This window comes from Lepisma saccharinum, chromosome 13 (genome assembly GCF_977018435.1).
Source record: "Lepisma saccharinum chromosome 13, izLepSacc3.1, whole genome shotgun sequence".
In the NCBI taxonomy this organism is placed as follows: domain Eukaryota; kingdom Metazoa; phylum Arthropoda; class Insecta; order Zygentoma; family Lepismatidae; genus Lepisma; species Lepisma saccharinum.
Window position 1 is genome coordinate 16,429,262 of NC_139241.1, and position 17,790 is coordinate 16,447,051.

Sequence of the window (17,790 nt, forward strand, 5' to 3'; positions counted from 1 at the left end):
TATTATATCCAGTCTAGCCACCATAAGTGGACTCAACTTGAGGAGACGTTCCTCTTTCGTCGATCAATGGGGAAACACTGATTTGTTAAAGCCCACTGGCTCTTTTTATAGTCGGAGTAAACGTCCTTGGACGTGGACCCCGTAGCGTTGGAAAATTCCACTGCCAACGGTCTTTTGTAAGACAGCTAGCTCCCCCAACCGGGGAGGTAAAAAACAGGGGAATCTAACATCCAGCAAAGCACAATCCAATAAGCATATACACTTATATGCAATAATAACATAAAAGTACACTCATGGAAACATATTACTTAACCCTACACCTTGTAGCTGCAAGCAATTAATTATTACAATATACCAAAACCAGTAATGGTCAATCCGACCGTTACATAGTTCCCCCCTTCACGAGGAACAAGAAAAAACAATACACTCAAAGCAAGGTTACCATATTTACAAAGTCGTCCAACACAATTACACAACACACACTAAAGATATTCAACTGTTCTCAGAGTATCTGAAAAATGAAATAGTCACTAGTTCATTCACCAAATCACATTGTCCACAATGTTCACAGATTCACCAAAGTAGTATAAAATACAATATTATAAACTCAAGAAAGTATGAACCCCCCTCAAGCAGAATTGTCTATACTTAAAACTAGCTCAACATGCCCATATGAGTTTTTTGCTCAAGTGTGGAACCCTGTCTAATCCAAGATTTTTGTAAAAAAGCCCTCATGGATTCCATGAGAAAGTATGAACCCCCTCAGATTGATGTGCCTATACTTACAAAAGGCACTTCTGTGAGATTGCTGTCCATAAACTTGTCAAAAATATGCCCCTCTTGATGGCCACACTTAAAACTAGGCCAAAACACACACACACACACACACCAAATTAGAATAAACAAAATTTAACAAGACAGGACACAATATTACAGGTTAGGACCAGTCCAAACAAAATTCAACAAGACAGGACAGGAATAAACAAGATTCAACAAGACAGGACAAGAATAAACAAAATTCAACAAGACAGGACACAATATTACAGGTTAGAACCAGTCCAAACAAAATTCAACAAGACAGGACAAGAATAAACAAAATTCAACAAGACAGGACACAATATTACAGGTTAGAACTAGTCCAAACAAAATTCAACAAGACAGGACAAGAATAAACAAAATTTAACAAGACAGGACACAATATTACAGGCTAGAACCAGTCCAAACAAAATTCAACAAGACAGGACAAGAATAAACAAAATTCAACAAGACAGGACACAATATTACAGGTTAGAACCAGTCCAAACAAAATTCAACAAGACAGGACACAATATTACAGGTTAGAACTAGTCCAAAACAAAATTCAACAAGACAGGACAAGAATAGACAAGATTCAACAAGACAGGACAAGAGTAAACAAAATTCAACAAGACAGGACACAATATTATAGGTTAGAACCAGTCCAAACAAAATTCAACAAGACAGGACAAGAATAAACAAGATTGGACAATTAATAAACAGAAATTTTGAAAGCAAGGTTTTGATTGGTCCGACAAAACTATAAAAGCCAGGGCACAGTGCAGATTCTTCACCATTGCTGGATCGGCAGTGGAACCCACAAGTGGGGGGCAGAACCTGAACAGACTCCATCAAAGTATAGGAGACTTGAAGCATATAATTTGGCGGAATAACCCAAGTAAGGTCATAGAAACAATATACACTAATACAATAAAAGCCAATTTTTGGCAAAAAGGGGGAAAAGGGGGAAAAAAGAGCCTGTGGCACGGCCAGTTCCTCTGCACGGATCAATACTCGGGGCAGTTTCTCAGATTCTCGCACCGAGGAGCTGCGGCACGGACAGTTCCTCTGCACGGATCAATACTCGGTGCAGTTTCTCAGATTCCTGCGCCGTGGAGTTGTGGGATCAATATTCCCCGCCCGGGCAGTTCTATTCTCGCGTCGCGGAGTTGTGGGATCAATATTCGGGGCAGTTTCTCAGATTCTTGCCCCGCAGAGCTGTGGGATTAATATTCCTCGCCCGGGAATCAAGAACTAATTGACATAGAGCTATGCAGTTTTTTTGTCTGTACTGAACCCAACTGATATTTTTTATCCAGTATAGTGATTTGATTTGAACCCCAAGAAATTGTATATAAATACCAAAGCCAAAAATATTAACACACATATACACATACACATACACACATACACACACACAAAGCACAGTGCTGAACCCAACTGATATTTTTATCCAGCATAGAATTTTGAATTGAAGCCCAGGAAATTGTATATAATAAACAAGAACAAAAATGCCGAATCAAAAATATTGTAATCAATGCAATAAGAATATATCAAGCCCCAATTGGGCCAAGCACCAAAAGATTTGTGACCCAGACAAATACAGAACTCCCACAAAAATATGCCCCAAATGCAATAGAAAATATAACATGCAATACTTCACATATATACATAAAGATACTTGTTCTGCACAGTCATCAATATTGCCCCCACAACCATCCACATCTGGTCTGAAAAGGAAGCATGAAGCACCTCTTAATGCCAGAGCAGCAAAGCAGCCATGCTATGCACCCATCCATAGCAGTTTTAATGCCCAACTTAGGGATTATCGGTTTGTATCAGAGCCAAGATGTGGTATTCAGAATTTTTTGAGCAGTGTAAATCCTGATCTGCAGGCAATTCTAAATGCACAAAATGGCTCTTACAAGCTCTCCCTGAAATTGTTTACACAATATAAGAAGCCAAACGGCACAAAATTTACACAGCCCCACAAAACAGAAACTGTACCGGTATATTCAAATACAAATTCAGACAGAATAATAAGCAGGTTGATAGATCAATTGAATATTAAACACTCTGAATTTGCGGCAAAAGAGTCTGGATGGAGCCTATGCGGTTCTCCACACAAGTTATATGTTCATATTTCTGAATTCTGCCCATTACAAGGATCTACATATCTGCCATTACCTGACAATATTAAAAACAAAAGAGCCGTGGTTAATATTGAAAATACCGACCAGAAATGCTTTTTGTGGTGTATATTAGCTGTTTTGTATCCAGTTTCAAGGAATCCTCAGAGAATAAGTTATTACAAACAACATGAACATATTTTTAATGAAGCAATGAAGGGTTTAGAATATCCAATGTCTGTTCAGAATATTGATAAATTTGAAAAAAAGGCCAGGCATATCAATGGCAAACAATTATCTATTAATGTATTTATTTGTTCCACTGGCAATTGCCCGATAGAACCTCTCAGAATCAGTACATTTGATGATGATTCTGCTATTCCGATTGATCTGCTCTTAATTGAAGGGGATGGTACATATCATTACACTCTGATACATAATCTTGAAGCTTTAGTGAGAACACAACTAGACAAATCCAATACAATATTCAAGTTGTGCAGAAGATGCTTAACTGTATTTGATGGTCAAAAAATAGTGAAGGGGGTTCGGGAAGTAAATGCAGAAATTGCAAAAAACAAGTTAATTGAGCATCTGAAATATTGTGGCAATCATAAACCTGTTCATATGGTGATGCCAATGCCAAGTGAGAATTGCAAATTCAAAAAGTTTGAAGCCTTGTTGGAACACCCAGCATATATTGTCTGTGATTTTGAATCAATCCTGAAATCTCTTGCATCCTGCAATCCAGATCCTGAAGAATCTTCAATTACACCATACCAGCTACATGAACCTTCCAGCTTTTGTTATGTGGTTGTACAGGATGGTGTTGTTAGTAAAGAATATTCATACATGGGGCCAGATGCCATCAAAATATTTGCACATAGAATAGAAAATGAGTGCCGTGACATAGCATCTAATATATTATTAAAATCAAAACCCATGTTGCCTTTAACAGAGAAACAGATTGAAGATTTCAACAATGCAGAAAAATGCCCGGTATGTGATTCTGAATTTTCAGATACAAATATCAAAGTGAAACACCATTCTCATACAGATGGTAAATTCTTAATGGCCCTGTGTAATAGCTGTAATATTCAGATCAAGAGACCAAGATTTGTCCCCATATTTTGCCATGGAGCATCCAATTATGATTTTCATAATTTGATCAGATATGAGGGGTTTGAGAAGCAGAATTTAAATATTTTAGCTGAAAATGATGAGAAATATATATCTATTAGCAAAATAATTAAAGTTAATGGTGTTCCTATTCACATAAGATTTCTTGATTCTTACAGAATTTTATCTGCTAGCCTGGCTACACTGGCCACTCAATTATCTGATGATCAATTCAAAATCACATGTACCATGTTTCCAAATCAGGACCTGAAATTAATTAGGCGGAAGGGTATATATCCATATGATTATGTTACAGATTTTTCTAAATTTGATGAGTGTTCTCTGCCTCCACAACATGAGTTTTACAGCAAAATCAGAGGATCTGGAATCACTGATGATGATTATCACCATGCCCAATTGATGTGGAACAATTTAAAATGCCAGACATTTGGTGATTATCACATGGCATATTTAAAACTTGATGTGACCCTCTTAGCTGATATAATGCAGGCATTCAGAAAATCTTCCATGAAAAATTATGAACTGGATCCAATATATTTTTACAGTGCCCCGGGCCTAGCATGGTCTTCAATGTTTTTCAACACCAAAAAGCAATTGGATCTGATCCAAGATCAAAATATGTATCTGTTTATGGAGGAAGATATAAGAGGAGGCATGGTGCAATGCTCTCAGAGATATGCCAGAGCAAATAACAAGCATATTCCCAATTATGATCCAGCACGGCCATCAAATTATATACAGTATGTAGATGCAAACAGCCTGTATGGTCATGCCATGATGCAAAAACTGCCATATGCAGGGCTTGAATGGGTCGAAGATTTCAATATTGAAGATCTTCAGGACTTTGATGACAGTGACTATGGCCTCTTCTTAGAGGTTGATCTGACAATTCCTGATGATTTACACAACAAATTTTCTGATCTGCCCCCAATTCCCGAGGTTCAGTGCTCACTTGGCTCTAAACAGAAGAAGCTCATGATGACACTGGAGACAAAACAGGGTTATGTCATATATTATAAAAACCTCCAGTTCTTGATGAAACATGGTGTCCAAGTGACCAAACTTGGCAAAGTTTTGAGGTTCAGGCACTCAGAATGGTTGAAATCATATATTAATACAAATACAGAGCTTCGAACATCTGCAAAAAGCCAATTTGATAAATTTTTGTTTAAATTGATGGTTAATTCTGTGTATGGCAAAACAATTGAAAATGTCAGAAAACATACCGATGTTAAAATAATTACTGACCCCAGCCTGAGCAAAAAATTGGTTGCAAAGCCTAATTTTAATTATAGAAGAATTTATGATGAAAATATGGCACTTTTCAACATGAAAAAAACAAAGATTAAGTTTGATAAACCTATTTATGTAGGGGCTGCAATATTGGAATTGGCCAAATCACATATGTTAACATTGTATTATGATGTGTTGAAACCTTTTTATGGTGATAATATAAAATTGATGTACATGGACACGGATAGTTTTGTTCTTGATATTAAAACAGAAGATGTTTATCAAGATATGGCACAGGCTGAATTGTTTCAATACTTTGATACCAGTGAACATAAAGAGATTCAACAACACCACAACAAAAAAGTGCCTGGCAAGTTAAAAGATGAGACACTTGGTGATGTTATTGTGGAATTTGCTGGGTTAAGTGCCAAGATGTACAGTTTTAAAACATGTAGTGCTGTTGTCAAAAAAGCCAAGGGTATTGGCAGAGTAACTGTGGAAAAAGAGCTTGAATTTGAAGATTATAAAAATTGTCTCAAATCCCAGAGTTTAATCAGAACATCAGAATCCAGAATTCAGAGTGTGGATCACTTATTGACTTCAAATGTTGTAAGAAAAGTGGCTCTGGACCTACATGATGATAAGAGATGCATTTTATCATGTGGCATACATACTTTACCATGGGGTCATTGTGATTTGAAAAATGGCAATCAATGCCCAATTACAGAGCATGATTTGAAATAAATAAACATGCCTATGAACTTATTTGGGTTCAAAAAACAAGGTATTATGGAGCTGCCAACACCACAACCCTCTTCTGATATGATATCTAAACTGAGTGGCTTGTTAATTATTCACCTGAACAGCATATTTACAGATGTTGATGATGAAACAGGCAAAATATTGTACATATTTAACAATAATTTAAATCATTACCAATTACCTGTAGGTGGGCAATTGCAATTTATTACAACCCCTGAGGGTGATGTCAAAATTTCAATAGGGAGAAATATTTACAGAATTAAGCACTCAAACATGATTTCCGGCACTGTTTATACCGTTTCTGCTGGTGACTGCTTATATATTGAGGTCCCTGGATCTTATGACAAGCTTATACCCTTTTTTATAGAATTAAGAATCAGATACTCTATAATAAATAACCACTAAACAAAATGCCTAATGATATTTTTGGCCATACAAGACATGAAGATCACAGTGATGAGATTTTGATGCTTGATGTCAGAGTCAAGAAATTAAGAAGTGATTTACAAGCTTTACAAACCACACTCAATGCCAGTCTTCAATTAGAAATTACAAATTTGCAATCACAATGCATGGACCCTCTTCTTAAAATTGATTCTGAACTCAAATTATTGCTTCAGAAATATACTGATTTGGCCACATTGGATAATTTTCAAAGTTTAGAAGAAGCTGTAGCAGCTCTTCAAGCCAAATTTAAGACCCAGGCCACCAATTCTGAGCAATTGAAACAGCAATTGGAAGAGCAGATAAATAATGTCCAGGCACAGCTCCAAACAATTGTCAAAAGCATAAAATCACAAGAAGATTTTGATCTAGTGATTTCCACTCTAAAATAACAGATTCAGTCACTCCAAATACCTAATCTGGACCCTCTGAACAATGCCATAGCCGAGGTTAAAGAAAAAATTGAGACACTTGAAAATTTTATGAACAATTTGCCATCTTCTGATGCTTTGAATGCAATAACTCGGAGTGTAGCAAATATTAAGCTGCAACTTGAAACATATGAAGATTTTGGAAAAATTCAAAGTTCCATAACCCATCTTGAAGGTACAATAGCAGCAGTGCAAAGTGATTTGGCAAATGTACTAGAATCCAGATTGCCTGGGATTGTAGATACACTTGTCAGTGTCCAGCAACAAATCACAAAGCTTGAAAACCTCAATACTGAATCTGAACTATCTCATTTTCATTATTTGATTGATGATATTCAAACAAAACTTGAAATTTTACAACATTCAACACCCTCTCAGGCAGATATAGCCCTGCTCCAAAATGCTATGCAAAATGTGGCTGATGCTTCTGAATTAAACAATGTGAAATTGGCACTTGAATTTTTACAAAATACAGTGTCAAATCTGCCTACATCACAGGAACTTAAAAATATTAAGAGGGCAGTGAATAGGATATTGAAATCAGAAGATATCAAGAATATCCAAGCAGAGATCAAACATCTCACACAGACAGTGGCCACTCTTCCAACCAATCAACATATTAATGAATTGCATGCCCTGTTTGAGGATATCAGAAGACAGGTCCATGATCTTACAGCTCAAAATTCAAAATTGGCAATTGTTGAAAATTTGCAACAAATTGTAGCTAATATCAAGCAACAGCTAGGAACCATGGAATCCAATCAAGCAAATGCTCTGTCTGTTTTTGCCACCCAGCTCCAAGAAATTGTGCCACAATACAAAAAACTTGCTGTTGACATAAGAATCAAGCCTGTGCACGATGAGATTGTTAGGACCATCAATGAGCACCTTGAATCTGTAACAAGCAGATTGCTCACAGCAGAAAAGGAAATAACAGGCATAATTGAAAATCCTAAACATACAGTAATTCTTGAATTGTACAGCATCCCCAACAAAGAATATGATTCTTCATTTACACCAGGTGGCAAAATATATATGCTGTCCCCTGCACAATTTTATTACCAGTTTTTTGTTGGGGGCAAATTGAGACCTATCAAGATCAAATATTGGCTTCAACCACAGGCACACCACTACCCTACCTTATCAATAACAAATGCTGATAACAAAGTGAAAATCACCAGTGTAGAATTGGAGGATTTTACAGATCCCAATACATTGGAAACAGCCTATACTGAAGATGATGGCTCTTTGGAATTTAAAATACAAATAGGGGACAAATTATATTTAGAAAATCCTGCAGTCTCAGCTGCTGAACACCCCATAGTTGCAATATTCTTGTTTACATATTATGTCTAGAGAAATTATTGTTGATGAATTACACAGAAAAGCCAGACATAATTTTAAGAGACTCCCAGTAGTCACAAAGAGCATAGATGATTTATGGCAGAGCGACTTGATTGAAATAGCAAGTGGACAGTTGAAAAACTTAGACAAAATCAACAAGGGCTACAAGTATCTACTCACTGTAATAGACACATTTTCAAAATTTGCCTGGGCTGTGCCACTCAAATCCAAGACTGGAAAATGTGTTACAGAAGCTTTGAGAACAATCATCAATCAGAGTGGAAGATCACCGCGCTATTTGCAAACAGATAATGGCAAAGAATTTTATAATTCAGTGTTTCAACAATTTATTAAAAGCCAGGCAATAAAACATTACTCGAGTTACAGTGATCTCAAAGCCTCAATTGTAGAGAGATTCAACAGAACCTTAAAAAATCTTATGTATAAACAATTTACACTTCAAGGTAATTATAAATGGATTAATATTCTTCCAGAACTTCTACAAAAATATAACAACTCGGTCCATTCCACAATCAACATAAAACCCTCTGAAGTAACTTCATCTGATGAGCAAAAATTGATCAGCACTGTTTATTATCCTAGATATCAGCCAACAACAAGAAAGGCCAAATACAGGTTGGGTGAACAAGTAAGAATCAGCAAATATAAGCACTTATTCAAGAGAGGCTTTACAAGAAACTGGAGCACTGAATTATTTACAGTGGTGCAAGTTAAACCCGGGACCCTTAACACATATATAATAAAGGATCACCGAGGAGAAATTCTCAAAGGCAGGTTCTATGAACAAGAGCTCAGCAAAACTAAACAGCCTGACACATATCTCATAGAAAAAATCAACCGCAGAAAAGGCAACAAATTATTTGTCAAATGGCTAGGACTTCCAGAACACAGCTGGATCGATGCAAACAAAATAATAATATGAGCACCTGGGATGTTATAAAAAGGCTGCCAGAACCTGAACAGCAGAATAAGAGAAATGGCAACTTGCTGCCTGATAATATTAGGTGTCTTATTGTTGGGCCATCTGCTTGTGGTAAAACTACACTAATGGTTGATAATTTTTTATTGGCACCCAACTGGTTAGACTGGAAAAACAGGCACTTGTATATCTTCTCTAAGAGCTTGGAACAATTAAAATATCAGCAGCTGATAAAGCTATATGATGGATTGAATATTGCCACTTTTGAACCAGATGTTAAGCCACTTCATGAATGTCTCGATAATTCTGTTGTTGTGTTTGATGATATTATATTGGATAATCAAAACAAGGTTAGAAATTTTTTTACACAGGGCCGGCACAAAAACATTGATTGCTTCTACCTGGCACAGACTTTTTCAAAAATACCCAAGCAGCTGATCCGAGACAATAGCAATTTTATATGTGTGTTTCATCAGAATCATACCAACCTCAAACACATACATGATGAATATGTAGGTGGGGACTTGAGCTACAATGATTTTTCCAAGTTTTGCAGCAAGTGCTGGAACCAGGACAGTTATGGCTTTGTTACAATTGATATGACAAGAACACCCAACAGTGGCAAATATAGAAATAAAATTAACAATTTTCTAGACATTGAAACATAAATAAATAACCATGAAAAGGCCAATCATTGATGATCTTAAATTAAGAGATTATCTTGTAAAAAGATTTAAGGGATGGAAATCAGAGAACCGAGGAATTTATGAAAAACACAAACAAACAGAACAGCCTGTAATTGATGCTATTAATAATTTAGGTAAAAATATCAAAACTGTTACAGAGCAAAATCAAAATTTGCTCACAGAGCTTGTACCTGTAGCTGCAAGGAACATATTAGATTATCCATTCACCCCACTTTCCAGTATTCATACACCTAGTCCTATTGCTCCTAGAAGAATTGAGGCTAGTCAGGATCCTATTGAATTGGGTCTTCTTGCTCAAAAATATTTAAGCACACCTAAAGACAATAAAGATGAGGTGTTTGGCTTATATGCCGACACAGAGCTTGATGGCAGCATCATACATAGAATTGGCAATTTCAGAGTAACATTTATGGGAGATGATCTGATTGTATATTCAGAATCTCATCTTGGAGAAAAAGGTGCTTTTGTTAAGTACACCGGCACACCTGGATTATGGGAACTGATGACCAGGAAAAGGCCTGGCAGCTATACAGATCAGGATTATGAGGATTACAAGGAAATATTAATAAAATCAGATGCTCTATACCAGAACAATGATCCCACACAAAAAAGAGTCAAGTCTAGCAGTGGGGCAAAATACAACAATTTAATCAAGCCCATATGGTCACAAATCAAGACTGGCAGTGGAATCAAACAATACAACACCCTGCCTAAAGAATTTGTGTGGGTTGATGATGTCAGGAAACTTGTAGATAGGCTATTGGTGATAGCTGGGGAGGAAAATGCTGGGAACAACAATTTTTACAATGAAAAGGTTGGAATTATGGACATGATAAGCACAAAATTGTCTAATTTTATAGTGAATGACACTAAGGGGATTGGATATCTCATAAAAATTATTAATACTCTACCACCTAAATTTTGGAATGTTTCTGAGGGTCGGGGCCTTGTTAATGACATTATAAACAAGCTGCCATTTGAACTACATATTCCAGGCTATCAGTATTGTGGTCCAGGCACAAAATTGGATCATAGATTAAACAGAGGGGATCCTGGTGTTAATCCCCTAGATGCTGCTTGTAGAGACCATGACATAGCATACAACACACATTCTGATCTTGACAAGAGACATGTTGCAGACAAGAAATTAGAAGAGGCTGCATTTGGCAGATTTGTAAGCAAAGATGCTTCTTTGAGTGAAAAAATAGCAGCATTGGGAACCACCATAGCTATGAGCACCAAACAAAAATTGGGGTGGGGGTTGTGAATATGTATATAATAAACCTACAATGAAGGCCAAGGGTGTTATGTATCAAATACCTTATGCAGGTCTGAAATCTCTTAAAACTATTGACAGTCTTTTGACCAAAAAGCAGCGCAAGAAAAAAAATTCTTGTATTGCAAAGGGGCATGGTATGAAATTGTTGCTTAGTACCCCCCAATTAAAAAAATTACAACAATCAAGAAAAAAATCACATGTAGGGGGATTTATATTTACCATCCCTGCCATCTTAGCTTCTCTCGGGGCTGTTGGGAGCTTGGCCGGGGGATCAGCCGCCATAGCAAAAACAGTAATAGATGCCAAGAAGAATAGGGCAGAATTAGATGAGCAGAAGCGCCATAACCTGGCAATGGAGAAACAAGGCAAAGGTGTTAAGGGAGCCATGAATAAGTTTAAAAAAAACAAGAGCCGCTTACAAACCAAGATATTGAAGCTTTAATCAAGCCACTGGGCATCAAACATTTTAGAGGTGTGTACATGTCTGATTCTTTACCAGAACAACCACTCAACAAAGAGTGTGGCATTGTTAATTTGGATAAGTACAAAAATCAGGGCACTCACTGGATCTGTTATCTTAAATATTTAAAAAATGAGGCATTTGTGTTTGATTCATTTGGAGGTGTTCCACCTGAAAATTTAATAAAATATCTAAATTCAGCTAATCTTTATTACAATAATGCCCGTGTTCAAAACTTCAAAGATGTTAATTGTGGACATTTGTGTTTATCAGTTCTTAGATATATGTCTCAAATAAATAAACCATCAATTGAAGATTTTCAAAAAGCCTTGTGGTATCTGAAACATCATGGGGGTATTCCATCTCACCAGCCAAAATTCAATATTGAAACTCAAATTACATGATGACATTGTATATCCCAAAACAATAGCTCTCAGGGCATTTTATGGCATGTACCTAATCCCCAATATTACACACCACAACAATACAATTGCAGTAGGGGATGAAAAAATTGTCATTACTCCAGGGCAATATAATCTATCCACTCTAAATGCTCAATTACCCAGAGGTGTAGTGTTAAGTCAAAATTCTGTCACTCACAGAGTAGAAATTGTATCTGCTACAGAAACAGTGGATCTGGGTACTATAGGAGAGCTGTTAGGATTTGAGAACAACACAAAACTTGAACCAGGCATCAAACACACTGCTATGAATATGCCTAAATTCTTAGCCATAGAGACTCTGAATATTCACTGTAATGTGGCTGAGGGTATGATCACCAAATCAAATGGCATAGGAACTCACAAACAAACAGGCATTATTGCAACATTCAAACCTAATTCTGAATTCATGGAGCCCATCATCTACAATCCATCCCCAACATTATATTTTCCTGTGTGTCATAACAGAATAGATTATATTGAATTGATGGTCACTAATGAAAAAGAAGAATTAGTTGATTTTGCTGGAGCCACAACAACTGCAATCATAGAGATTAATATTTAAATAAAAATACATACAAGAAGAAAATGGAAAATATTGAGAGTTATGAGCTACAATCATTCCCTCCAAACAGGAGGACATTTGCAAATTTAAATCAACCCAACACAGAGATTGAGGTTGATCTTGATGTAGGGGATGGATTTATACACCCCCACAGAGCAGATCTATACATCAAATTTGATGTTGTAAAGCTCGATGGAACAGATTATCCGGCAAATTCAAATATAAGATTGGTAGATAATTTTGTGCCACATCTATTCTCTGAAATTGAGATCAGAAAGCATGGCGTTGTTATAAACAGAGTGGATTATCCCGGCATTACCTCCACGGCTTTGGCAACATTAAAATTATCCAAAACCGAGGCTTCATACTACAAAATCGGTGGATTTGAGGCTGGTGATAAGATATTATCTAAGAACCACACTGTGCTGTTCCCCATGCGCCTATTGCCAGGATTCTTCTCAGATTACAAAGAAATTATGTTAAAGGGTGGGTTAAGAATTACATTTAGAAGAGCTGCAAATGATAACAATGCTTTGATGAGGTACAGTGCAATAAACCCTACAGGGGAAGCTCTGCCCAATACCCTACCAGATGCAGGCAAATGCATTATTCAGACTATGGAGCTAAGAATCCCAGTTGTTGAATACGAGGCCAGTTATGCTCTTAAATACAAAGCTGATATAATAAAAAATCCACAGGTTCCTCTGCAATTTTATACATATCAATGTGTACAGAAGCCCGCAACTGGTTCTTATTATGAATTTGATGCCACAAATTCATTCTCCAGTATTCAATATGACATGCCTGATTTTGTGGTGGTATTGTTTCAGACTGGAAGACACAATAATCAGGAAAAAAATTCAAGTAAATTTGATAGCTGCAACATCAAGAACATATATCTTAAAAATGGCAGAAATGAGGTCTTTCCTAGAGAAAATTACAATTTAGACATGTCCAAGAATGATTTCCTCAAATTATATGAGGCATTTACATCCTTCAAAAGAGTCACTACAGGCAATACTGACATGTATTACACACCAGATGAATTCAAAGCACAGAGACCCATGTTTGTAATCAACACTTCAAAAAGAAAACAAGTTGTGGTGAATGACAGAACAAATATTAAAATTATCTGTGAATTCCATGAGGCATTGCCTGATGACACCATATGTAGTGTTATTCTCATAGGAGAAAAATCATATGTTTATGATGTAAGAAATGAGAGAGTCACGGAGCAATTCTAGAGGGTCTCTGCATATTGCATTGTTTTAATATACAATTTGAACCTGGTATCCAATTGAACTTAAACAAGAAGTAAATATGTGTATGTGTGGATGGGTGTATATATGTGTGTGTGTGTGTGTTTTGGCCTAGTTTTAAGTGTGGCCATCAAGAGGGGCATATTTTTGACAAGTTTATGGACAGCAATCTCACAGAAGTGCCTTTTGTAAGTATAGGCACTTCAATCTGAGGGGGGTCATACTTTCTCATGGAATCCATGAGGGCTTTTTTACAAAAATCTTGGATTAGACAGGGTTCCACACTTGAGCAAAAAGCTCATATGGGCATGTTGAGCTAGTTTTAAGTATAGCCAAATCTGCTTCAGAGGGGTTCATACTTTCTTGAGTTTATAATATTGTATTTTATACTACTCACCAAGCTTCCTCTTCCTTGTGAAGTCCGCCACTGAAGTATCCTCTCTAGTATGAAGTTTTCCTGGCAGCATCTTCCTTGAAGTTGGTTTTCTCTGGTTCCTGGTTTGACTCTCCACCGAGTCCCTGGTTCGACTCCCGATCGAGTCCTTGTTTGACTCCCATCTGAGTCCCTGGTTTGATTCTTCACCGAGTCCTTGGCTTAGACTCCTGACAGAGTTCTTGGTTCGACTCTCAACCGAGTCCACAATGTGTATTTCTGTTTACAACTTGGAGACACGCAAATAAATAAACAGTGTTGTGTGAATGAAAGAAAATAGTAGTAAGTTGTATACATATGAAAACTAAATAAAAAATAACAAATAAAAAGAAGATCGCCGGTCGGTGCCTATTATAACCTCTGCGATAGCTGTCTAGGCGGCCAGACGGTAATCTACCTAACCCTCATTATGAGTTGTCGCGTGGCTCCCCTTGGCTGTTTTCTGTCCCTCCACCTCACAGCAAAAGCTGGTGGTTTATGGCTGGACAACTGGCCTGGTTCACATTCCACAATCGGACAATCCTTCCCATTCTTTGCCCTGAAAGTATCTTCTTTAATCCTTCCAGACATTAAACATGGACCTGAGTGTTCCGTTTCAAGTTCACCATTAACGCCACGCAATCTACCAGATGTAGTGTGCTCTTTCAGCCACACCTTGTCTCCAATGCGAAATTTACATGGCTTACGTTTGATCTCGTTCTCTTCATCCTGGAACACCTGAAGTAAGGCTGGGCTCGTTTTATTGTATTTCAGGCTCACTTCTTCTATCTTCCTTTTGCTGGAAACAGTACAGGGAACGCAACTTCTGACGTGGCGAGATATATCTCGTGTCATTCCAAGCCACGAATATTTCTCCTTGATTTTCGACAAAGTTTTCAGCTTCCCATTGTGTCCTGCAAATTCAGAATCGTGATGTGACGTCAATATTTGAGATTTCAAACTCAACGGGACCCATATCTTGGCTGTTCCCTTAGAATCTTGCTTGCAGTCTATCCTCCTGCACAAAACTCCCTCCTCATCCAAAAACGACTGATTGGCCAACTTAGCAACTTTCCCCTTATACTTCCTACTCCCAGAGAAATGCTTTCCCTTCAGTTGCTTCATTATATGAGATAACGAACTGTCTCTCATTTGCTCTGAAACAATCGATGAAGTTTTTTGTAGCCTCTCAGAAACCAGTAATTCATCCTTTTCATTGTCCTCTAAAGCAAAAGGCAACAATGATAATGAATGGTTCTTCTCGTCCGAAGAAATTGAATTTTTTCGAGGAAATTTGCATTCCCTTTTTATTCCCTTCCTCCGTTTTCTCTTTACCTCTCTCGAGATTTTCAGAGAGCATAATGCACCAGCGTTTGCAGTCTTCTGAACTTCGAGTCCTTGGGAATCCACTAATTGGCCCGTATCCTCATTCGTAGACTTCCCTCTATTCTCATGTGCATGTGTGTTGCATCCATCCAGGCTCGAGGGATCTGACGAGTTATTCCTTTCCTGTACCACGTTATTTCTCTGCATAACTGTAACAGCGAATTCTCGTTTACATGCACGCTTCGAGAACGTGTAAATCACGTCGCTATCCTTGAACGACCAACCGTTCTCCTCAATGTGCAAAATTATCCCACTCTGCCTCAAAAAATCCCTTCCAACGATTATATCACGGAAACAATTCTCAAGGATGATAAATTTATGCTTAAATTTCATGTTATTAATACAAACAGTAGCAAACAGCTAATGAAATGTTCTATTTTCTCGTCTTCATGAATTTATTTCCATCCCTCTCTAACAACTTGGCTGTCTCCAAACTTAGCGTAGAAGCTGAAGCTCCCGTATCTGCAAATAATACAAAGAGTTTGTTGTTAATCTTACATTGAATGAGAGGTTCGAGGTCTTGCTGAAAACAGCATTCTCCATTCAAAAAACGGCCTTTGTTTCTGCGTTTTCTCCCGGCGGGCGACAGAAGGTTTATTTGGGGACGCTGCTGACCTCCCTTTCCAGCGGGTTGGTTCCTTTTATTGGCCTGTTGACATTCCAGAAGTTTATGGCCCTCACAACGGCAGCCCCAACAAATTAACTTTGCAGAATTTTTATTGGCCCCCGCTTGTCCAAAAGTTGCATCAAAAGAGGGTCTCTTTTGCCCTACGGTCGCGTCACCGCCAATGCCCCTTCTTAGAAACGCGGTTGTTTCACAGCCCTTGATCCTTTTTCCTAAACCTGGATTGAGAGAGCATAAGGGTAGCTGGTCACTCTCGGTTCCTCCATCGCTTGTCCTCGCGGACAAAGCTAAATGTATTACCCGTGTTCTTCGTGAGGTGTCCTCTTCAGTGTTGCAAACTTCAGAAAAAAGATAATGCCTTTCTGAATACAACCTCCTCTGAACAATGGCAGCTTCATATTCCAATTCCTTAAAAGTATGAAATTGCTTTCCATACAAATGCCTTCGGAAACTAGGGTGTGCATGAGATAGAATATGTTCGATAACTTCACATTCTTCTGTCACTTTTTGTCTCATAGAAAACAGCTTTCTCATTCGGCGAATAAACAATACAAGAGATTCTTCGCTCATTTGGAAAGGATTCTGAATCAATCTGTCGATCTCATTCTTATAATCTACAGAATAATATTCTTCTAAAAAAACATTTTCAAAGCTCTTGAAATCTTCAAACGGGCGTGAAAATCTAAACCAATCCCCTGCAGCCCTCCTTAGCGAAAACGGAAGAATCTTCCCAAACAATGACTTCTCCGAAAAGCCCATGACATCTTTATAGTTACGCAATTCCTGCAAATAATCATGCGGCGAAATCTTGTCATCGCTACCCGTGAAGACTGGAATCGGTAAATTGGACTTATCGAGAAATTTCTGAACTTTTTTCTCCTCTTCCTTAGCACTCTGCTGTTCAGTGCGCGATAAAGCAAGATTATTTAAGTCCCTAATAATTTCCTCCTGAGATTTATCGCTTATATCCTGAATACCCAATAGCAGTTCAAGCAAATCTCTATTAATTTGTACTGCCATTTTGTCTACTTTACTTTTTCCGCTATGTAATAACATTCACTTCTGTACGATCTTCGTTGTAAAAATTAAAAAATCTATCCGTCCGTCAGTCCGTCTATCTTTCAAACCTATAGATCTGACGACATTTTATACAACAAGATATATCCCGGACGAGTACCCATATGTGATAGTGTCGGCCCCCTATCCCTCGTTTCTATCCGGCCCTCTGGATTACTTCCTGTCTTAATCCCTCAATCTCTCCTTTCACCTCACCCTGGGTGCCAAGCAAGCAGATTATATTTGCTCCGGAAATACAAAAGGGGGGGGTTTCACATAACAATTTATATTTTTATGTCCCTGGTTCGTTTACACATATACAGCAAGTGAATATACAACTGGTTAAATGGACAGTACCGTTGTTCTTGAAATCGTAACATTCTCGT